The 23,696-nt window shown below is 46.9% G+C and overlaps 1 protein-coding gene across 1 annotated transcript in view; it reads left to right on the plus strand.

Moving 5' to 3' along the window:
- UPF1 (UPF1 RNA helicase and ATPase) overlaps nucleotides 1-23,696 on the plus strand; it is a 3,097,516-nt gene that overhangs the window by 989,421 nt on the left and 2,084,399 nt on the right. The window lies entirely within an intron of this gene.

A 23,696-nucleotide genomic window follows, 5' to 3' on the forward strand; every position in this document is an offset into this window, starting at 1 on the left:
TACATAAACAAGCAAGGAGGTACCCATTCCTACCCTCTTTGCAGACTGGCAGTGAATCTATGGGATCTTTCCTTGAAACTCAATATACAGCTACAAGCTCAGTTTGTGCCAGGGAAAGACACACTGGCGGACAGCTTAAGCAGAAATATCATGGATGCGCACGAATGGATGCTGCACCCAGACATCTTCCAACAGATAACACAATCTTGGGGGAGCCCGGACATAGATCTATTTGCATCCCCCCACAATCATCAACTGAAGAAATTCTGCTCAAGGACATACCACCCACAAGCGTGGAAAGTGGACGCCCTCTCTTTCAGCTGGAGAAATCTAACAGTATATGCATTTCCACCTATCCCATTAATGACCAAGGTGTTACTGAAGATCAGGACAGAGCAGCCAAAAGTGATTCTGATAGCCCCGGACTGGCCAAGACAGCACTGGTACCCACTGCTAAGGAGCATGTCACGTATGAAACCATGGTCTCTACCTCTATGGCTACTTCTACTGACACAGCACAGATACAAAACTCTACATTCCAACCTGAAAATATTGCAACTAACAGCGTGGAGAATACCTTGACTCCTCAGCATAAGCTATCCCAGAGAGTGAAGGATATTATTATGGAAGCTCGCCGCCCTTCCACAAGAAAGGCATATTTAGCAAAATGGAAAAGATTTCTCATCTGGAACACCACAAAGGGCCTAGATGCAACAGTGATTAACATGGCACATATCCTGGAATATTTGGCAGAAATGTTCCACAATGGTCTGTCTTACTCTTCTATTAAAATTCATGTTTCAGCAATTTCAGCAGAGTACAATACTGACCCACCTGTCTTTTTTCTCATCCTCTCCTAAGACAGTTTCTAAGAGGAATCAAAAACATCAAACCTCCTCGGAAGCCACCTCTACCTGCTTGGGACCTTAACTTCGTGTTGGAAAAACTAACACTGCCTCCATTTGAACCAGCGGCATCTGCAGATCTTCAGTACCTTTCATGGAAGACTGCCTTCCTTCTGGCAATAACCTCAGCAAGAAGGGTCTCGGAGTTGCAGGCCCTGATGGCAGTGCAACCATTCATTATTTTTCACCAGGACAGAGTTTCATTGAGAACTAACCCTACATTTATGCCAAAGGTGGTATCCAGGGTTTCATTGAATCAAGCCATTCACTTGCCTACCTTCTTCCCAAATCCACAAAATAAAGGGGAGAAATTGCTGCACACCCTGGACATTCACAGACAGTTGCGCTACTACTTGGACAGAACTAAAAGTGTCAGAAAAGCTGACCAGCTGTTGGTAGCATATGCTGCTGGTACTCAAGAAAAAGCAATTTCCAAACAGACTATTTCAAAATGGATAGGAAATTGCATTCGCTTTTGTTACTCCTTTCATGGAAAGACTGTACCAGCTGACATTAGACCTCATTCTACAAGAGCCACAGCCACCTCCACAGCCTTCTTAAGACGGGTGGCTACCAAGGACATTTTAGAAGCTGCCACATGGAGCTCCGTGCATACATTTGCCAAGCATTACAATTTACCTTTATATTCCAGATCCAGAGCAGGCTTTGCTACGGCTGTCCTGCAGGGTATCCTAGCTACACCTTCCTTTTCTTAGTTCCTCCACCCCCAGATTGGAGATGTCCGATAGGTATGTATCTGCAGTCAGGTTTACCCTCCCTCCTTCCCCTCTGTGGTGTTCCTAGGGTGCTTACCCCTCTATTAGCTAGCTGGGGGGATCTATTATGGTGTATTTGTTTTATATATATGTATATATTTTTGCAAATGTTTGGATTTCTATTGCATTTCTCCAAATTTAGCCTTCCTAGAGGGCACCTGGGGCAAATACAACTGTGGAAGATGGCGTCGGCTGACGCTTTTATACCCCAGGCGCTCTGACGTCGGAGAAGGGGAGACATCAGCCGACGCCGGACCCAGACTTTGGAATCCGGCCGACCGAAGGGCTGCCTGAGGCAGGACAACCCATATGTGATGACTGCAGATGCATACCTATCGGACATCTACATTTATGGTAGGTACAAAACTGTACTTTTCTGCACCCAATCCTGGGAGCAGGAAGACTCCCCCTATGGAAAACCGTCTCAATGACTTGCTTTTAAGACTTCCAAGCACTTCCCAACTGAATGCCCCTTTAGGCGGAAAGATTGGTCTGCAGGCCAAAAACTGGGAACTCATTACCTTGGACAAATGGGTTCTAAATATAGTGTCCCAAGGATAGAGATTTCATTTCCACATGTTATGAACACCATGCGGGTGGCCAGATCTACCCCCAAATCAGTGGGCAGAGGCCCAAAATCAGGTACTCTCTCTCTTAAACATGGGAGCTATTCAGTTGGTACCAGAAGAGGAAAAGGGACAAGGTTTCTATTCAAACTTTTTCCTGGTACCCAGAAAAGGCAATACATGGCATCCTATCCTGGACCTTTCCATTCTAAACACCTTTCTGGTGATTCCAAAATTCAAAATGCTGACTCTTCATCAGCTGCTTCCTGTGCTAGGCAAGGATGCATGGTTGGCAGCACTGGACTTAAAAGAAGCATACTTGCACATCCCCATCTAGGGAGTCTTGCAGAAGATATCTATGCTTCAAAGCAGGCTACATGCACTATCAGTTTTCTGCACTGCCATTTGTCTTATCTTTTGCGCCTCGGGTATTTACAAAATGCCTAGCTCTAGTCATTGCATTTTGCAGGCAAAGACATATTCAAATATACCCATACCTGGACGATAGTCTAATTCAGACAGAAAGCAAGGACATTCTCTTCCATCATCTGTCCTTTGTTTAACGGGTTCTGCCTTCTCTTTGGTTCAACATAAACGAAATGAAATCCCACTTGGTACCCTGTCAAATTATATTCCTGGGAGCAAGCTTGAATACAGCTTCCCAGATGGCTTTCCTAATGCCAGAGAAACGGCTACATTTGACAACTTAAAACAAGTGGTCACAAAAACCCAGCTATCTGCAAGGCAAGTACTGCAAGCCTTGGAGTTCATGGCCTCATGCATTCTTCTAATTTCATATGCAAGGCTGCATGTGAGGAAACTACAATGGTGTCTCAAAAGCCTATGGTGTCAACATTCACAGTGTCTGGAAGCAAGGATTCCTATCATACCTTGCCTACGCCTAGAGTTCCTTAGGTGGGCAGAGGCCTGCCCCCAAAACAGGGGACTACCATTCACATTACCCCCTGCCAAACAAATCTTACAGACAAATCAGACTTTGCATGGGGTGCTCACCTGGCAGGGACGTGCATTCAGGGCAAAAAGGAACCCAAATCAAATGCACCTGCACATAAATCAAAAGGAAATGTTAGCTGTACAGAATGCCTCGACTGCCTTCAAAGACCACATTCTTCCAGGACAACTAATGGTAAAGACAGACAACACCACTGTCATGTGGTACATAAACAAGCAGGGGGTGCACATTCTTACCCCCTCTGCAGACTAGCCATGGCATTGTGGAACACAGCCTTGAGCTACTAAGTGAATCCACAAGCTCAATTCCTGCCAGGAAAACTAAATACACTGACAGATGGACTGAGGAGAAATATGGACCCACACAAATGGTAACTGGAACCAAGGATTTTCAACATGTTGACAAGCAAATGGGGGAGTCCAGATAGACCTGTTTGCCTCCCCCCAGAACCATCAACTGGACAAATTTTGCACAAGGATTCCCCACAAGCAAGCTTGGAAAGTGGATGCTCTGTCCTTCAGCTGGAAAAACTTATCAGTTTATTCCTTTCCTCCTCTGCCTTTGCTCTGCAAGGTACTACTGAAAATCAAACGGGCAAGCCAAGGACTATTTTAATTGCACCAGACTGGCCTCGCCAACACTGGTACCCACTCTTGGGCAGTGTTACGCTTGGCTCCATGGCACCTGCTTCAGACTCCTTCCCTGTTGCCTCAGCATGGAGAACATGATTCTGCACCCTTAGCTGCAAACCCTGAACCTAGCAGCTTGGCTAATTACCTAATTTCTCCTTTACCATCCCTCAGTAAATCAGTGATGGATATCATTTTAGAGGCAAGGAGGCCTAGTACTAGAAAATCTTATGCTGCAAAATGGAAAAGCTTATTTGCTTGGAATCCATCTCAAGGGATGAGTGCAGCAGTGCCCAATTTATCTCAGATTCTACAATATTTAACTGAGATGCTTCATAATGGTTTGTTTTCTTCCAAAATTCATGCCTCAGCCATTTCAGCTCATTATAGTACAGAGCCTCCCCTCTTCTCTCACCCACTGCTCAAGCAGTTCCTCAGAGGGGCCACAAATTTATGGCCACCCAGGAGAGCTCCAACTCTAGCCTGGGATCTCAACTTTGTCTTGCAGAAACTCTCTTCCTCCCTTCAAGCCAGCTGCTACTGCAGATTTAAAATTTCTTTCCTGGAAAACCGCTTACATTTTGGCAATCACTTCTGAAAGAAGAGTATCTGAATTGCTGGCCCTTAAGGCAGTGGAACCTTTCATCATCTTTCATGAGGACAGGGTGTCCCTCAGAACCAATCCCTCCTTCATGCCTAAGTTGGTATCCAGTGTGGCTCTCAGTCCATTAATTTGCCTACCTTTTTTCTTTCCCCACAGAACAAAGGGGAACGGATACAGTACTCTTTAGATGTGCATAGACAACTTAGATTCTACTTGGACAGGAGTAAACCTCAAAGGAAATCTGAAAAACTACTGGTGGCATTTGCTGCAGGGACAGAGGGGAAAGCCATTTCAAAACAAACCATTTCAAAATGGATAGACCACTGCATTAATTTCTGCTGTACGCACCATGGAAAACCTATCCCACAGGGCATCAGACCCCATCCAACCAGGGCTGCATCTACCTCTACAACCTTTCTCAGGAGAGTCCCTACTAGGGACAGCTTAGAAGCTGCTACCTGGAGTTCTGTACATACTTTCACAAAGCATTGCCATTTGCCAATTTGCTCTAAATCCAGGGCTGGTTTTGCCACTGCAGTCTTGCAGGGCCTTATAACTGGTCCTAATTCCATTTAAATTCCTCCTCCCAAACTTAGCTTTGGGAATCTATCCAAATGTAATGACTGCAACAATGAAACGTGAACATAGTACAGTTGTGTACACTTACCATAAATGTAGATGTTCGAGTGTATTCACTCTTGCAGTCCTGGTTACCCTCTCTCCAGCCCCCTTTTCTTCCTTTGGCTATACCTCTACTTTCACTATGCTCTAAAAGCATTTTGGTGTATTTGCTTTTCTGTTGGAGGTATATCATTGTATTTATGGATTTAATTGCTTCCCATTAGGGTGGCACCTGACATCTGGGGCAAGAAAAACTGATGTAATGGCATCTGCTGCATGGTTTATACCCCTGACAACCTGACGTCCTGGAAGAAGGGACAGCAACCGACGCAGGACCCAAGACTTTGTTAATCAGGCCTACTGAGGGCTACTGCAAAGCAGATAACCCAAATGTAATGACTGCAACAGTGAATACACTGGAACATCTACATTTATGGTAAGTGTACACAACTGTACTTTATGGATACAGCAGCATATGAATAGAAGGACATAATATAGTTGTGCAAAATCTTACCAGAACTTTAGATGTCCTCTTCTATATGCTGCTCTCTAGTTTCTCACCCTGCCCTTCCCCCTGACGCTTGCCTGACTCCTGTGTACCCACTCCATAGTCTCTGGTTCTTGGTGGCATTCAGATGTTCTTTGTGTTTCACTGTTGCAGATGTTCATTGTGCATACTTAACAGATGGGTTCTCCTGCAGTCAGGCGGGTCCTCGGTCGGCCGAATTCGAACGTCTAGGTCCGGCGTCGGTTGTCGTCGCTTCTTCCCTGACGTCAGTGCGACGGGTATAAAAGAACCAGCCGACGCCATTTTCTTAAGTCTTTCTTGCCGCGTGGTGCCCAAAGCAGAAGCAGTTCGCAAGTGCCGGTCGGCCAGCTCCTGAAATTACGAAAATTTTGCAACTGAAGTCTTCTTGAAAGCTAAGTACCCGTTAGAAACTTTTCTTGCCTCAGACCGATGTCAGACAAAGTTAATAATTGTATTTCATGTGGGAAGCAAATACCGCATAAGGATTTCCATTCCCTCTGTATTCCTTGTTTAGGCCCAGACCACGACGTCTCGGTCTGTCGCTTTTGTGCTACATTCAACAAACGCACCATTAAGCGTCGGGCGGAGTTCGCCCAGCATTATTTTGGCAAAAAATTTAACTATGCTATGTTGTCGGATACTCCGACTCCAGTTTTGTCTAAAAAGCACAAAGATAAGGACCGACGCATGAGGTCCGCGGCCTCTACCGACACCACTCCAAAGCCGACTACAGGTGGTCCAGTTCTCAGTGAGGCGCCTACGCAGCCCCTGACTACCGACGACACTTCATTGGCGGTGTCTCCTGTGCCCGAGGTCGCAGGCTCCTCGGCCCACACTCCGACTACAGATACCGAAGCCACTCTTGGCGGTGAATCTCAGTGGACAGGTCTACCTCCTCTCAAGGTGTCTTCAGACCTTCCTCTTTTTCCACCAAGGCTTTCACTAAGTCTAAAGCAGCCATGCATTCTAAAAGACAAGCTACACAGGGCCCATCTCCAGGCCCCATGCCTAAAAAACAGATGCTTAAAATGGCTGAGGATTTAATTACTCTTAGGGGTTTTCAACCCCCCCCCAGACAAAAGGCCCAGAGTGGAGGAAGAATCCCCCTCCTCTGATCAGGGCTCCTTTATATCAGAGCACTGTGATGAACAGGAACATTCTTACTCCCTTTTTGAATCCTCTGATGCAGAGGAGTCCATTTCCTCTGTATCCCCCCCAGAGGATTACTCATTTGGGGAAACTTTGCATACCTTAAGGGAACACTTCCACTGGGAAGGCCAAGATTATTCAGATTCCAAGAAAAGGCTTAGGGAATTTCTCTTGCTACCTCAGCACAGGCCTCTGGCTATACCTCCTGTCTTGGACATACTAGATGATGTGTACTCGGAGGCCTGCCTTTACCCGGATTCTCTACCTCCAGCCCCAGTCAAGCCTGACGGGTACTACAGGGTTCCCAACTCTCACCATTTTCTATACAAAAGCCATGCTGCTGACCCAGAATCCATCTCACAGGGCCCCAAGGGAATTAAGGCCTCCACTGCTAAAAATCCATTACCTTCTGAGAGAGATTCCAGATCCTTAGAAAGGTGGGGAAAAAGGTATATACCTCGGCCACCTTAACCATGAGGGTATTAAACTGTCAGTTCCATATGCTAAAGTACCAACAGTTTCTGTTATCACAACTGAGAAGTAAAATGTCACAACCTGAACAACCAGACTTGAAGGAGTTGCAGGATTTGATGCATAGTGCAGAACAAGTGGGTAAACATACCTTACAATGTGGTTTTGATGCTCTAGAGGCCTCATGTAGAGCTGCTGTTACAGGGTCAGTCATACGTAGACATGCCTGGCTCAAGGAACTAACCTTACCAGATCATGTCAAAGCTAAATTACTAGATGCCCCTCTACAAAAGGATGTATTATTTGGTGCTAATGCTGAGGCGGTATTAAGGAAAATGGAGGAAAAGGCTAAATCAATGCAAACAGTGAAAGATTTTCTACAGGTACAACCCCCACGTTTCAGTAGAAATTGGCCTTCCAAAAATTGGTCCTTTCCAGCCACAGACAGACCCCAAAGAGGTAGATACAGGCGCCCGAGGGGCAGTGGGCAATCCCAAGGATCGTTTAGAGGTAGACAATGGCAAGCTCCTACACAAAGAGGTGGTGAGGATAACTCGCAGCCATTCAGAAAGCAAGCCCAATGACTTTCCCCTTTGCATGCCAAGCAAGGCTCAAATGGCAGCACCCTTAGGCGGAAAACTGGCATTATTTTCAAAAAATTGGCATATTGTCACAAAAGACAAATGGATCCTGGACATTATAAACAGAGGCTACAGATTCCATTTTCACACCCTTCCAAAAATGAGAGGCATGCCAAACCTGCCACACAATCAAAGGGCAGAGGCACAAAGACAAATTTCAGATCTCATAGACATGAAAGCTATTCAGGAGGTACCTACTCACGAACAAGGTCAAGGTTTTTATTCCAGACTATTCTTGGTACCAAGGAAGGGAAAAGATTGGAGACCTATTTTGGACCTATCCATCCTAAACACATTTCTACTGCACAAAATTCAAGATGCTCACTCTACAGCAGCTTCTTCCCATGCTGGGCAAGGAGTCTTGGCTGGTAACATTGGACCTCAAGGAGGCATACCTGCATGTCCCAATCAGACAAAATTGCAGAAGATACCTCAGATTTCTTGCAGGTTCAACCCATTATCAATTCTCTGCATTGCCCTTTGGCTTATCTACTGTGCCCAGAGTATTCACGAAATGCCTGGCATCAGTAATTGCCTACTGCAGACTTTAAGGGATACAAGTATACCCCTATTTGGACGACTGCCTGATCCAAGCGGACAGCAAGCACATACTTCTGAAACATCTGGCTTATGTAATAATGTTGAATTCTCTGGGATACACGGTCAACAAAAAGAAATCAAGGCTAATACCCTCTCGGAAAATAATTTTCCTGGGTGCCAACTTGGACACAAACACTCAGATGGCCTACCTCACGCCAGAGAAGCATGGGCAACTAACTCAATACTTCAGAACACTAGCAAATTGCACCAGGCTTACTGCAAGGAAAATCCTGCAGGCTCTGGGATTCATGGCATCTTGCATCTTACTAATCCCATGTGCAAAGCTGCATATGAGGAAACTTCAATGGTACCTGAAAAACCTATGGTCTCAACACAGCCACAGTTTGGAAACAATAATACCACTAATTCCATGTCTTCAAAAGGAATTTCTGTGGTGGGCTCAAGCATGCCAAACAAACACAGGTCTCCCATTCAGCAAGCCTCAAGCAAATCGTCATCACAACAAACGCCTCGGACTACGCCTGGGGGGCGCACAAGACAGATCGGTGCATTCAGGGCAAATGGTCCCAAAAAGAAAAGCACCTTCACATCAATCAAAAGGAAATGTTAGCAGTAATAAATGCTATTATAGCTTTCAAAGACCTTCTGCAACCAGGTCAACTACTGATAAGGACGGACACCACCACAGTAATGTGGTACATAAACAGGGAGGAACCCATTCATACCCCCTCTGCAGGCTGGCCATGTCACTTTGGAACATGGCCCTGTTCTTACAAATCGAACTTCAAGCACAGTACTTGCCAGGCAAGGAAAACACGCTGGCAGACAGCCTAAGCAGAAATATGACAGATCCACACGAATGGAAGTTGCATCCTTAAGTTTTTACAGAGATAATTCAAGCATGGGGAAGGCCAGACATAGATCTCTGCCTCCCACAAAAATCACCAATTGACAAAATTCTGCTCAAGGATTTTTCATCCAAATGCCTGGAGAGTGAACGCTCTCTCTCTGTTGGACATCAATGACAGTTTATGCCTTCCCACCTCTTCCTCTGCTGCCCAAAGTTCTATTAAAAACCAGAGCAGACAGACCAAAGATGATTCTCATTGCTCCAGACTGGCCAAGACAACACTGGTACTCACTCCTGAGGAGCCTGACGCATTCCCCACCATGGACCCTGCCTCTAATGCCTCTTCTTCTGACTCAGCACAGCTTCAAAACTCGTCAGCTAAAAACACTCAATCTAGCCGCATGGAAGATTCCTTAGCATCACAACAGACCCTACTCTCCAAGGAGGTGCAGGATGTCCTTTTGGAGGCCATCTACTAGAAAAGCTTACTCCGCAAAATGGAAACGGTTTTGTGTCTGGAATGAGAAAAAGGGCCAGGATCCTGGAAAACTTAATTTACCTCAAATATTACAGTATCTAGCTGAGCTGCTAAGCAGTGGACTTTTTTTCCTCCATCAAAATCCATGCCTCAGCCACTTCTGCAGAATACAACACTGATCCACCCTTATTCTCTCACCCCCTCTTAAGACAGTTCCTCAGAGGGGCTAAGAATCTAAAACCCCCAAGGAAACAACCAATGCCTGCTTGGGATCTCAATTTAATTCTAGAAAAGCTGACCTTGCCTCCTTTTGAGCCAGCTGCCTCATCAGATTTGCAATATTTGTCCTGGAAAACAGCTTTCCTTCTGGCTATTACCTCAGCTCGTAGGGTATCGGAACTACAAGCTCTCATGGCTGTGCAGCCTTATATCATCTTCCATCAGGACAGAGTTTCCTTACGAACCAACCCATCCTTTATGCCAAAAGTGGTATCCAGGGTAGCTTTGAATCGGGCTATACACTTACCTACGTTTTATCCTAATCCTCAAAACAAAGGGGAGAGATTACTACATTCCTTGGACATCCACAGACAACTGCGTTATTTGGAACAGAACAAAGCCTTTCAGAAAATCAGAACAGCTCTTTGTGTCCTATGCTATAGGAGCTCAAGGAAAACCAATTTCCAAACAGACACTCTCAAAATGGATAGCCCACTGCATACGCTTTTGCTATTCTTTTCATGGCAAAACTGTACCTACAGGCATCAGATCTCACTCCACAAGGGCCACGGCTACCTCTGCAGCTTTTCTCAGAGGAGTTCCTACCAAAGATATTTTGGAAGCAGCCACTTGGAGTTCTGTGCATACCTTCTCCAAGCACTACCACCTTCCATTATACTCCAAATCTAGCGTGGGCTTTGCCACTGCAGTCTTGCAGGGCATTCTGGCTCCTAGTTCCACCTAGTGCCTACCACCCCTTTCTTAGCTTTGGGATTCTACCCATCTGTTATGACTGCAGCTGTATGCACGATGAACATAGTACAGTTTTGTACCTACCATAAATGTAGATGTTCTTGTGCTAATACAGCTGCAGTCCAGGTTTCCCTCCCTCCTTCCCCTCTTGGGACAGGCCTATTGGCTAACACCTCCTCATGCAACCTGATTGGGGAATTTATTCTTGATGTATTTGCTTGCACTATTGTATTTTGATTATATGGCATTGCTTTATTACACAAATTTATGTATTGCCTTCCTTCTGGGGGCACCTGACATCTGGGGCAAGAAAAACTGAAGAAAATTGCATCGGCTGGTTCTTTTATACCCCTATCACACTGACGTCAGGGAAGAAGCGATGACAACCGACGCCGGACCTAGACTTTGGAATTCGGCCGACCGAGGACCCGCCTGATGGCAGGTGGAACCCATCTGTTATGACTGCAGCTGTATTAGCACTCTAACATCTACATTTATGTTGGGTCCAAAACTGTACTTTATCACACTTGGGTTATCTGCCTACAGGTAGCCCTCAGTCGGCCCGAATTCCAGAGCCTTGGGATGTCTGCGTTGGATGCTGTCGCTTCTATGACATCAGGTCATCAGGGGTTTAAAACAGGCAGCTGACCCCATTACATCAGTCGTCCTTGCCAAGAAGGAGCCTGAAGCAGTTCACAAGGGCTGGTCGGCCGCTACCTGAAATATTCGATCTGAAGTAGTTAACTTCATTTGGTCTGCAACCCGTGGGTATCGGATCTGTCCTCTGATCAGAGCCAGCAGCTTTACCTAGCTGAAAAGATCCGAGCTCCTCTCCTACCCATAATCTCCTGCTACACATCCCCCATCCCCAGATCTAGTTTGCCGTGGCTTGTAGCAGCTTCTAGAGACGAGGTCTTAGGCGTGGGTGAGATATTTCCAGTTTGATAAAAACCTTTTAACACCGTTTTTTTCTAAATTTCTTTGGTGTTTGTGTTTTATTTATCCCCCTTAATCGACTAATATAGTTAGCGTATTTTTTTTTGTGGTAAATTTACTTCAAATTTTGTTTCATTCCCTCCCACTAGTGCGCGAGTGTGTGGTGTGATGGCTGAAGGGCCTAAAGCCATTTTTTCTAAATGCACTGTGTGGTTATAAGCTGTCCCCAGCCGATGGCCACACTCAGTGCATTATTTGCCTGGGGATGGCCCATTTATCCACCATCTGCCAGATTTGTGCAGCTTTCAACCCCTGGGCTATCAGGGCTAGGAGGAACAAGCTAATCCTGGTGGGATTGTTGCCCCTGCATTCTTCTACCTTCCCTTCCTCTAAGGCACCGGTCGTGGCTGCGAATTCAGTGCCTTCCAATCCCCCTCCCTTGTTGGGGACTCAAACTCCCTCTGCTTCTCAGGGGGAGGGGGACTCTTCTTCCTCTTCTAAAGAAAAAAGGAGAGAGAATGACTGGCACAAGCATAAAAGGCGGGCCGAGTCTCATCCCTCAGCCCCGCCAGCGAAGGTAGCTAGTCCTGCTAAGAGGGCCTCTGGTTCTCCTCATTCTCAGCTCCGGTCTACTTGCTTTTCCCCAGAGCCGGAAGAGGAGTACCGGTCTCCCTTGAGGTGGCTCTCCAGGTCCGCCTCTACGACCTCCTCTAGATCCACCAGAAGCTTGACCGACGATTTGGACCGGATGATGCGTCGTTTCTTGCAGGCTCAAATGCAGATGTGGGTGTTCCAGCCCCCCCCTTCTTTACCCCGATCACTCCTTCTCCGACCCGTTTTATGGTTTCGGAGTCTTCGGATCCGTGCCATTTCAGACCTGGGGAACCATCGGCGCCGACCGTCTTACTTCGATGCCGACTATGCCATCGAGCATGTCTGATCCTAGCTCTCTGGGCTGAGAGCCAAGCGTCTGATCCATGGGGGGAACTATGTCTTCGGCGCTGTTTAAGTCTGAGGACACTTTCCTCTCGGGTCCGACCACTTTGGCTCCGCCGATCCCTGCATCGGAGCCGAGGGGGCTGCTCTCGGAGCCAGGGGAGAGCGGTTCGCCCTCTGCGTTTAATGTAGTGGAGAGGGTGCTGTCGAGCACTTCCAGTTCCCCGGTCCGGGATGCGGATCCATCCATCACCCCTGCGTATTAGGGCCTGTCCTCTGTCATCCGGCCACAGGGACAGCCTGCATCGGCGCTCCAGTTGGTTCCTTTAGAGGAACAAGACCCCGTGGGTGAGCCCTCCTCTTATAGCCCCACCGAGGAGGTTCCCCCCAAACGGAAGTGCAAAAGGAGGCACCTGGACTCCCCTGAGTCCCTCACGGAGGACACAGACTTGGAGGAATGGGACGGTTCCCCACGGTCACCCCCTGAGGATGTCTCCTTTGGAGATATCATGGAGATGTTACAAATCAGAGGGTGGTGGTCTGCCCAAAAACCTTCCTTGGATGAGTCTGTGTTCCTGGAGGCATTTGATGCAGGCCAGTCTACTAGGGTGTGCCCCCCCCCCCCCGACTGACCCCCTGGTGGATTTAATTACCACCAGGGCTTGGAAAAAGCCGGATACTGTGGAGCCAATCCCCAGAAGGCCAGACAAAATACTTGGTCCCCTTTTTGATAGGCTGGCATGGTCTAAAGGTTCTCCAGTGGATGCCATGGTGGTGGCTGCTGCCACCAAGAAGGAACTAGCGCAGGAGAGTTCCTTGGTCCACCCACCAGATAAGGAATCTTGGACGTTGGACCGCATTGGAAAGCAGATGTTTGCTTCAGCTACCTTCTCTGTAAGGGCGCTGAACTATATGGCACATGTCATCAGACTTGATTAAGGAATACGCTGGAGCCCCCCGGAGTCTATGGCGGCCGAGGACAAACGCACCTTTTAGGCTCGCATGGCCACTCTGAAATCTATTACTAACACATCTGTGCGGCTACTCTCCCATGCCATGGAGGGAACGGCTAGAGCCAGCGGAGCAGGCATCGCTTTGCAGCACCATGCCTGGCTCCGCCTTTGCGATTTTGCGGAACCCTTCAAGTCGTCCTTCATGAATGTGCCCTTTGACGGTACTATGCTCTTTGGCAAGACCGTCCACGACACGCTGTTCCAAAGTAAGAAAGATGGGAAGACGCGGTCTGCCATCGGGATCTGCTTCTCCAACCCCCAACGGTCCTCCTTGAGGAACCAGTGGGGAGAAAAGAAGATGTGGTTCCGGAAATCACAGCAGTCCCGTCCCGCTTCGGACCCTTCTTCCTTCAGCGGCAGAGGAGGACAAGGTGGACACCGGCCCAGAGGCAGAGGGGGGCCGAGGAATCTCGGGTCTCTAGAACCTTTCTCGGAGAGGCCCGAGCAGCAGCCCTGAGGGCTTACCCGACTGTTCCTCTCTGGAGGCAGCCAGGGCTCCGTCGGAGCACCTCCAAACTTGGGAGTCCATTATTACGGATCGGTGGGTGTTCCGAATTATATCCAGAGGTTATTCCATTCCCTTTCTTAGTCTTCCCCCTCCTGTGAAACGCCTCCCCGATGTCCCACCCAATCAAAGGGAGGCGGTAGCTTCAGAAATTTCAAAGCTGTTAGAAAAAAAGAGCTATCCAGCACGTCCCCCCAGGCCAGTCCGGATTGGGAAATTACTCCAGGTTCTTTTTAGTGCCAAAAAAGACGGGGGACCTGAGGCCTATCCTTGACCTCTCATCTCTAAACCTGTTCATCCCCAAAGAGAAGTTCCAGATGGTCACTCTGCAATCTATTCTCCCCTTCCTACTGGAGAATGACTAGATGTGCTCCATAGACGTCAAGGATGCATGCTACCACATTCTAATGGACAGACGATCCAGGAGGTTCCTCTGCTTTCGGCTGGGAGCCAGTCACGATCAGTTCAGGGCTCTTCCGTTCGGCCTCACCTCAGCCCCCAGGGTGTTCACCAAGGTCATGGCAGTGGTCACAGCCCACCTGACACTAAAGGGCATTCGGTTTTTTCCATACCTGCATGGCTCGCTCCTCACCGCTTACACCAGACATCAGCTCTTTTCTGCCAGGGATTATACCCTGGCTCTTACTCAGCATCTGGGTATTACTGTAAACCTTCAAAAATCGTTCCTTCATCCGGTGCAGGTTCTGGAATTTATAGGGGCCAAGATAGATACACGCCACTCCAAGGTCTTTCTAACAACAGCAACGACGACAACAGACAGGTTGTGCAGTTTGTCTCCATGTTTTTGCAATTCTCCAATCCCCAGCCCCTCCTGCGGAATTGGTCCTGAGAGCTCTGGGCTCCATGGCGGCAGCCATCGGTCTGTCGCCCTTTGCGCGAGTGCGCATGAGAATTCTTCAGTGGACTCTTCAGGTCTAATGGTCACTTACTGCACCCCTTGAGCAGGATTTGCAAGGACTCCCTTCTCTGATGGCTTCACTCTCAGGATCTGCAAGAGGGGAGACAGTTTGTCATGCCTCAGCCCCAAGCCACGTTGACCATGGACGCTTCTCGCCTTGGGTGGGGGGGCATGCTATGGGCAGAACCGTCCAAGGCATGTGGACTCCCTCAGAGACCGTTCTGCATATTGATGTTCTGGAGATGAGGGCGGTGCTTCTGGCATTGCAAGCCCTACACGACCACCTTCCTCTGGGAACTATTGCAATTCAGACAGACAACATGGCTGTAGTCTGGTACATCAACAAACAGGGAGGAACCAAATCTTATCCCCTTTGCCGAGAGGCTATGAGAGTTTGGGAATGGGCGATCTCCACCAACCGCTTTCTGGTAGCAACACACATTCCAGGCTGGACCAACATCCTTGCGGACAAGCTAAGTCGCTTGATCCTCACACCGTACGAGTGGTCTCTGAACCCGTTAGTAGCGAAACAAATCTTCCTCAAATGGAGTCTACCTTGCTGCGATCTTTTTGCTTCTCCATCAAACACAAAGTGCAGCGAATTTTTCGCTGTAATTCCCCCAATGGGGGAGAGCCCCAGAGACACTCTGGTTCATGCTTGGCCCCCCGGTCTCCTTTATGCTTATCCCCAGCTTCCGCTCATGACGAAGTTCCTGCAGAAAGCCCATCGGTTGGGGAGCAAGATAATCCTCATAGCCCCATTCTGGCCTCGTCAGATCTGGTTCCCTTACCTGCGGTCTCAGTGTAGTTCCTCCTTGGATCTTGGATCCCATTCCGGATCTAATTTCTCATCCTGCGGGATTACAACCCCCAAACCTGGGCGACCTCAAGCTCATGGCTTGGTTGATCCAGTTCCACTGATAGCAAGGACTCCCGGTATCTCATCATCAGTGATAGCTATTCTGGTAGCAGCACACAAACCTTCTACCAGAAAAATCTACAGTAGTAAATGGAAACGTTTTTCCATCTGGGCCAAAGACAGGGGCTTAGACCCCTTTACTGTCCCTATTCTGACTATTCTTGATTTTCTGTCCCATATCTTTCATCAGGGAGCCAGTGCATCTACGGTTAAAGTACAGTTGGCAGCCATCTCTCATTTTCATGTTGGGGATGATGTAGGATCACTGGCTTCCACCAAGATTTGCAAAACTTTTTTAAAAGGCGCTTTTCTGTTAGTACCGCCAGTTAAGTTTGCGGTCCCACCATGGGACTTAACATTGGTCCTACAGGCTTTGACTTGCCCTCCTTTCGAACCGGCTGCTGCTGCTCAGTTGAAATTTTTATCTTGGAAAACAGCCTTCCTGATTGCAATAACTTCAGTCAGGAGAGTGTCTGAGCTTCAAGCCCTCTGTATGAAACCCCCTTACCTAATATTTCATAAGGACAGAGTTTCTCTCAGGACTAATCCTTCCTTCCTCCCTAAAGTAGGCTCTGAGTCGATTATTAATCAGTCTATTAATCTGCCAGTGTTTTTCCCCAATTTCCAGAATAAAGGGGAATACACATTACACAAATTGGATGAACATAGACAACTGCATTTTTATTTGCACAGGACAGCAACCAACCACAAATCTGATCAATTGTTTGTGTCCTTTGCCAAGTCTTCTCTAGGTAAATCTATTACCAAATTTACTTTAGCCGACTGGATTTCACAATGCATCATTCAGGCCTATTTAGCTTCAAACAAACTGGTACCTGTGGAAATCCATGCTCATTCAACCAGATCCATAGCTGCCTCTGCAGCATTCTGGTCTAGAGTCCCTATAGACATGTGTTCAGCAGCTACTTGGTCCTCCTCTCATACATTCATTTCCCATTATAAATTGGATATGATATCCAGGAGTAGGGCTTCCTTTGGCTCCGCGGTGCTCCGGAATATTCTTCCTTGAGGGCCGCCCAAGGTTTCTAGGTAGCTGGGGACTCTGTCCCACAGGTTGCAGACCAAATGAAGTTAACTATTTCAGATAAAGAAGTTACATACTCACCATAACGTTCCATCTGAGTAGGTAACTTCATTTGTCTGCAACCGCCCCCCCCCCCCTCCATTCCCCCTAACCAGTTTCGTGCTTCTTAACCATGGGATAGGATTGCTCATGCTGGTAGGCAGTAGGTTACTGGCCTCTTTTGAGGGTCTTGTGAAGTTTTTATAGGCAAACTCGATCTGAGGATGGGGGATGTGTAGCAGGGGATTATGGATAGGGGGAGGAGCTAGGAGCTCGGGTCTTTTTAGCTAGGTAAAGCTGCCGGCTCTGATCAGAGGACGGATTTGATATCCACAGGTTGCAGACAAATGAAGTTACCTACTCAGATGGAACGTTATGGTGAGTACATAACTTTTTTTTTCGAATTTCAAACCTGAAGTCTTCTAAAGCTAAATACCCCATTGGGGATTCTTTTTTCTTACTTTAACCGATGTCAGAAAAAGTTAACAATTGTCTTGCCTGTGTAAAGCAAATACCTCTCAGAATTTTTCATTCTTACTGCATCACCTGTTTAGGCCCAGACCACGACGTCCCTTGCTTTCGGTTTTGTGCCTTGTTTAACACCCGAACCTTTCTTCGGGCTGTTTTTGTCGCTAAATTCTTTGCTCTTCTCTATATTCCGAAAAGGCTTCTGTATGCCATCCGACTTCCGATCTTCCGAAAAAGGGCAAAGGTAAAGACAGACCGCATAGGTCAAAAACTACCAACGACGTTTCTGTTAAGCAAGTTGCCAGTCCGCCGGTACTCAGTGAGGCGCCTTTGCAGCCCATGATACCCGCTTTTACAGATTTGCGGGCATCTGCTGAGACCCATTTGGCATCCGGTATGCTGCGAGATGCTTCTTCGACTATGGAACCTGCGGGTGTGTCTGTACTTTAGATGGGTCTGGAGCCGCTATGCATGCACTGGCTTCTGAGAGTGTATTCCGACTTACGGATATTCGCATTAAACTAACAACTTTTTTAGCTAAAACTACCAAGTTTCTTAGGAGCAGAGTATGCAATATGCCTAGAAAACTGACCAAAGCGCATGCTCAAGCTCCCATGCCTCAAAAACTTTCTTTGAATGGCTGAAGACCTTATCACCCTAATTAGCGGAAGCCAGCCTTCCTCTCCTAAGAGATCAAGAATTGAGTTTCTTTACGATTCTACAGACCAGGAGTCAGATAACCCTGACCCTACTGATTACCAGGGCACATACCCTTATCTGCCCTTGAGGATTCAGATGCAGAGGAATCCATTCCCTCTGCCTCCCCTGCATAAGTTTTTTGTTTTGATGAAACCTTGCATACTTTGAGAGCATTTCCGCTGGGAAACCCAGGATTATCCTCGGTCCAAAAAGAGGCTCAGAGAATTTTTCGAGTTGCCTCAGCACAAGCGCCTGGCTATATACCCCCTGTCCTGGATGTTGTAGATTGTCTTTATGGAATCCAGTCTTACTCCAGACACTTTACCACCAGCCCCTAGAAAACCTGACCGGTACTACAGAGTACCTGATTCTCACAAATTTCTCTCTAAGAATCCTACTGCGGATCCAGAGACCATTTCCCAGGGGCCTAAAGGTATTAACGCTTCTACAGCCAAAAGCCCTCCTACTTCAGACAGGGATTCCAGAGCTTTAGACAGATGCGGTAAGAAGGTATATACCTCTACAACTCTTGCCATCAGGGCATTGAATTGCCAGTTTCATATGTTGAAGTGCCAGCAACATATTATGGAACAAATTAAACAAAATTGTTACTTCCAGATTGTGCAGAAAATAAATATTAACAAGAGTTAATGCATTCTGCAAACTAAGTTAGTAAGCATGCTTTCCAGTGTGGCTTTGATGCCGTAGAAGCATCTTGCAGGGCTGCAGTCACTGGATCTGTACTGAGAAGGCATGCTTGGTTGAAGGAACAAAACTTGCCAGATCATGTTAAATCAAATTACTAGACGCTCCATTAAATCAGGACCGTTTGGCACCAGAGCAGAAGAGGTTCTTAAAAAGATGGAAGAAAAAGCTAAATTTATGCAAAATGTTAAGAGTTCTTACAAGTACATCCACTTAGATTCAGTAGGCATTGGCCTACAAAAAACTGGTCCTTTCCAGCCCCTTCCAGGCCTTCACAGTCCAAACCCAGGGGATCCCGACCACCAAGACTACAGTCTCAGGGTATGCAGAGATCTAAACAGTGGTGTGCTCCCACGTCAAAAACAAGGAGTGCCAAGCCACCCCTTAAGGTAAAAGTTCACAATGACTTGTCAGTTAGCCTTCCCAGCCCTGCCCATCTACTTGCCTCCCTAGGAGGAAAGCTTTCCCTTCATGCCAAAAACTGTATGTCCATTACTCAGGACAGATGGGTTCTAAACATTGTATCCCAGGGGTACAGATTCTACTTCCATTCCCTGCCAACCCCAGGCGGGTTTCCAGACCTTCCTCCAAACCAGTGGGCAGAGGCTCAAAAACAAGTACATTCCCTGCTCAATATCCGGGCCATCCATCCTGTTCCAGTAGAACAAAGTGGGCAGGGTTTCTACTCCAGACTGTTCCTGGTGCCCAGAAAAGAGGGCTCTTGACCCCCCCAATCCTGGATATCTCAATTCTCAACACCTTTCTGGTGGACCCAAAATTTAAAATGCAACCCTGCAACAGCTTCTCCCTATGCTAGCCAAGGATGCCTGGCTAGTCACCCTAGACTTAAAAGAAGCTTATCTGCACCTCCCCATAAGGAAGTTTTGCAGGAGATGTCACCGCTTCAGGGCAGGCTCTTTGCACCATCAGTTCTCTGTACTTCTCTTTGGTTTTTCTACTGCGCCCAGAGTATTCACAAAGTGCCTGGCTCCAGCCATTGCATACTGCAGGCAGAGAAATATTCAAATTTTCCCGTACTTGGACGATTACCTGATTCAGGCGGACAGTCAGGAATTACCACTTCAACGCCTGGCATTTGTAAAAAGACTCCTGTCTTCATTGGGGTACACAATCAACGAAAAAAATCACAACTGGTGCCCAGTCAAACAATTGTATTCCTGGGAGCAAGCTTGTACCCAACTTCCCAGATGGCCTTTCTCACTCTAGAAAAAGAGATCTGTTTGAAAAACTAAACACATGGTCACCACAACCCAGCTATGTGCAAGGAAAATACTGCAAGCCCTAGGTTTCATGGCCTCATGCATTCTGCTAATTCCATATGCAAGACTGCATATGAGGAAACTTCAGTGGTACTTTAATCTTTGGTGCCAACATTCTCAGGACCTTGAAACAGTCATCCAAAAATTCCTTGCTTAAGAGCAGAGTTCCGTTGGGCAGAAGCATGCAACCACAACAAGGGACTGCTTTTCACTCAACCACTCATCGCTCAAACCCTGACTACAGAGTCATCAAACTATGCATGGGGGCTTCGCTCTCCAGGCAAATGCATTCAGGGAAAGTGGACCCCAGGACAGATTTTCCTGTACATCAATAAAAGAGAGGTTAGCTGTACATTATGCTCTGACTATCTTCAGATACCCAATTCTTCCCGGACTGCGGCTGATAAAAACAGACAACACCACAGTTATGTGATACATAAACAGGGGGGAACCTATTCTTACCCCCTCTGCAGGTTAGCCATGGCCCTGTGGAACACAGCCTTGAGCAATCCAAGTGAATCTGCAAGCTCATTTCCTGCCACGCAAACCGTATTCACTGGCAGATGTCTTGAGCAGAAATCTGCTGGACCCACACAAGTGGAAATTGGAGCCCAACACCTTCAATCTTCTAATCCAGAGGTGGACCTCTTTGTATCTCCCGAGAACAACCAGTTGAGCAAATTTTGCACCAAGAACCCTCACAGCAGGGCCTGAAAGGTGGGTGCCTCATCCTTCAAATGGGAAAACCTCTCAGTTTATGCCTTTTGCTCTCCTCTCAAAGGTACTACTCAAGATCATACAGGACAGCCCAAGGGCAATTCTTATTGCCCCAGATTGGCCATGCCAGCACTTGTACCCACTCTTACGCAGTCTGACAACAGTGCCACCCTGGCACCTTCATCAGACTCCTTCTCTGCTGTCTCAGCAGGAGGGACATATTGTGCATCCACAGCTGCAAACCCTAAACCTCGCAGCCTGGCTTATCCCCTGAATACTCCACCAGCAACCCTCAGCAAACCGGTGTTGGACGTCATTCTTGAGGCCAGAAGGCCTAGTACTAGAAAATCCTATGCTGAAAAGTGGAAAAGGTATTGCTCTTGGAGTAGTCTCAAGGAAAGGATGCAGCTGTGCTGTCCTTTCCTCAAATCCTTGATTACCTAGCAGAGCTACTCCACAGAGGCCTATCCTTCTCCATTAAGATTCATGCCTCTGCCATCTCAGCTCATTATAATACTGAGCCACCTCCATTCTCTCACCCTCTCATCAAACAGTTTCTGAGAGGGGCTGACAACTTAAGGCCCCCTAGGAGAGCTCCCATCCCTCTCTGGGACCTTAACTTTGAACTGGAAAATCTCACACTCCCCCCTTTTGAACCTGCAGCTTCAGCAGAGTTGAAATTCCTTTCTTGGAAAACAGCCTTGCTTTTAGCAATAACCTCAGCTAGAAGAGTGTCTGAGTTACAGGCACTAATGGCTGTGGAACCCTTCATTATTTTGCATGCTGACAAGATTTCCCTCGGGACTAACACGTCCTTTATGCTTAAGGTGATCTCCAGTGTGGCTCTAAACCAATCCATCCATTTGCTAACCTTCTTCCTTAATCCTCAAAATAAAGGGGAGAGGATCCTGCACTCCTTGGATGTGCGCAGACAGTTAAGGTACTACCTTGACATGACTAAACCTTTCAGAACATCTGACCAACTGCTAGTCAGCTTTGCTACAGGGCCAGAGGGCAAGGCCATTTCAAAGCAATCCATTTCCAAATGGATAGCACACTGCATCCATTTCTGCTACAAGCACCATGGAAAACTTACCCCACAGGGGATCTGGACACATTCCACGAGGGCTACTTCCACCTCTACAGCATTTCTCAGGGAAGTCCCTACCAGGGACATTCTGGAAGCTGCAGCCAGGAGTTCTGTACACACCTTCAAGCATTACCACTTACCTATTTTTTCTAAATCCATAGCTGGATTTGTTGCAGAAGTCTTGCAAGGCCTGCTAGCCCGCCCTAACTCATCTTGAATGCCTACACCCTTCCATAGGTTTGGGAATCGACCCAAGTGTGATGACTGCAACAGTGAAACACAAAGAACATAGCACAGTTGTGTACACTTACCATAAATGTAGATGTTTGAGTGTATTCACTGTTGCAGTCCTGGTTTCCCTCCCTCCAGCCCACCTATTTTTCTCTTTCCCTTCTGCCTATCCTCTATATGGCCATTTTTTTATGGCAGGGGTTTTTACTTTTTACTGGTGGTGTTCCACACCATATACTAGCTTCCTATTTGGGGGTCTCCTGACATCTGGGGCAAGAAAAACTGATGTAATGGTGTCGGCTGCCTGTTTTATACCCCCTGATGACCTGACTTCATGGAAGAAGCGGCAGCATCCGACGCAGAATTCCCAAGACTCTGGTATTCGGGCTGACTGAGGGCTACCTGCAAGCAGATAACTCAAGTGTGATGACTGCAAGAGTGAATACACTCTAACGTCTACAATTATTGTAAGTGTACACAACTGCACTTTCTGAGGTATGTGCGTGTTGAAGTCCACTTTATATCTTATGTCCATTTATGCTGACGTATATTGAGGGATGTGGTTCGTCGCACGTACCTTTGCAGTAGCATTCATTTCTTGTAAAATGGCCAGACGTCGAAGTCAACCAGAGGCAGACTCCATGATCTGGGTACAGCAGCCTGTAGAAGAGAATGACATCTAAAGTTATGGTAAGATTTTACACAACTATACTTTATGGTAATTGCACAGCTTTTCTATGCGTTTTCCTTTTCTTTCCAAACCCATCATAGGTTTTAATGAATAAGAGCACTTTGTCTACCAGCTTAACTTGATAAACTTCTTAAAACTTCAAGATGTCTTTAGTCCTTCTGCGTGGGGGGCATCTGGAAGAGGCTTCCAGATCTGTTATCTAAAATTATTTTGTCTGGTGTAATCCTTTATGCTCTTTTCTTGATAGAGACATGGGCTGTAAAAAAAGCTCATGATCCATCTGACTTATGGGTTTGGGGATGAAAGAAAGGGAGGGCAGCATTGTTTTGCATGGCGAGCACTGTAGTGATGAGTACATGGATATACATCTACTAAATTAACAGATGCATGTGGTAAAACGTTTGAATATCCCACTCTTTTTATTTTGAGTACCCAGAATAAATTAGTCATGGTTACTTGGCAGTGTTCGTTCGTGATACAATGTTGCTTGGCAGTGCTGAACAAGTGCACTGCTTATATACAGGGGCATAATTTATGACAAGTCTTACGTTGATGATTTAATCAGAAGTTATTCTAGGTATTTTCTTCCTTTGCTTTTCTAAAGCTGAGGTATTAAGGGTGAAGGTGGACATTGGCTGAACACTGTATACTGACAGTTGTTTTTATTGATGACTGACCCTTTGTAAAGTTTTACTTCCCTACTGTATGTTAAGGATACATGTTCAATGTACTGTACATGTTTCTGAGATGTAGTTACTTAGCTGATGTTATTAACCAG

Source organism: Protopterus annectens, chromosome 13.part0, assembly GCF_019279795.1.
Source record: "Protopterus annectens isolate FY-2018-M chromosome 13.part0, PAN1.0, whole genome shotgun sequence".
NCBI lineage: Eukaryota > Metazoa > Chordata > Ceratodontiformes > Protopteridae > Protopterus > Protopterus annectens.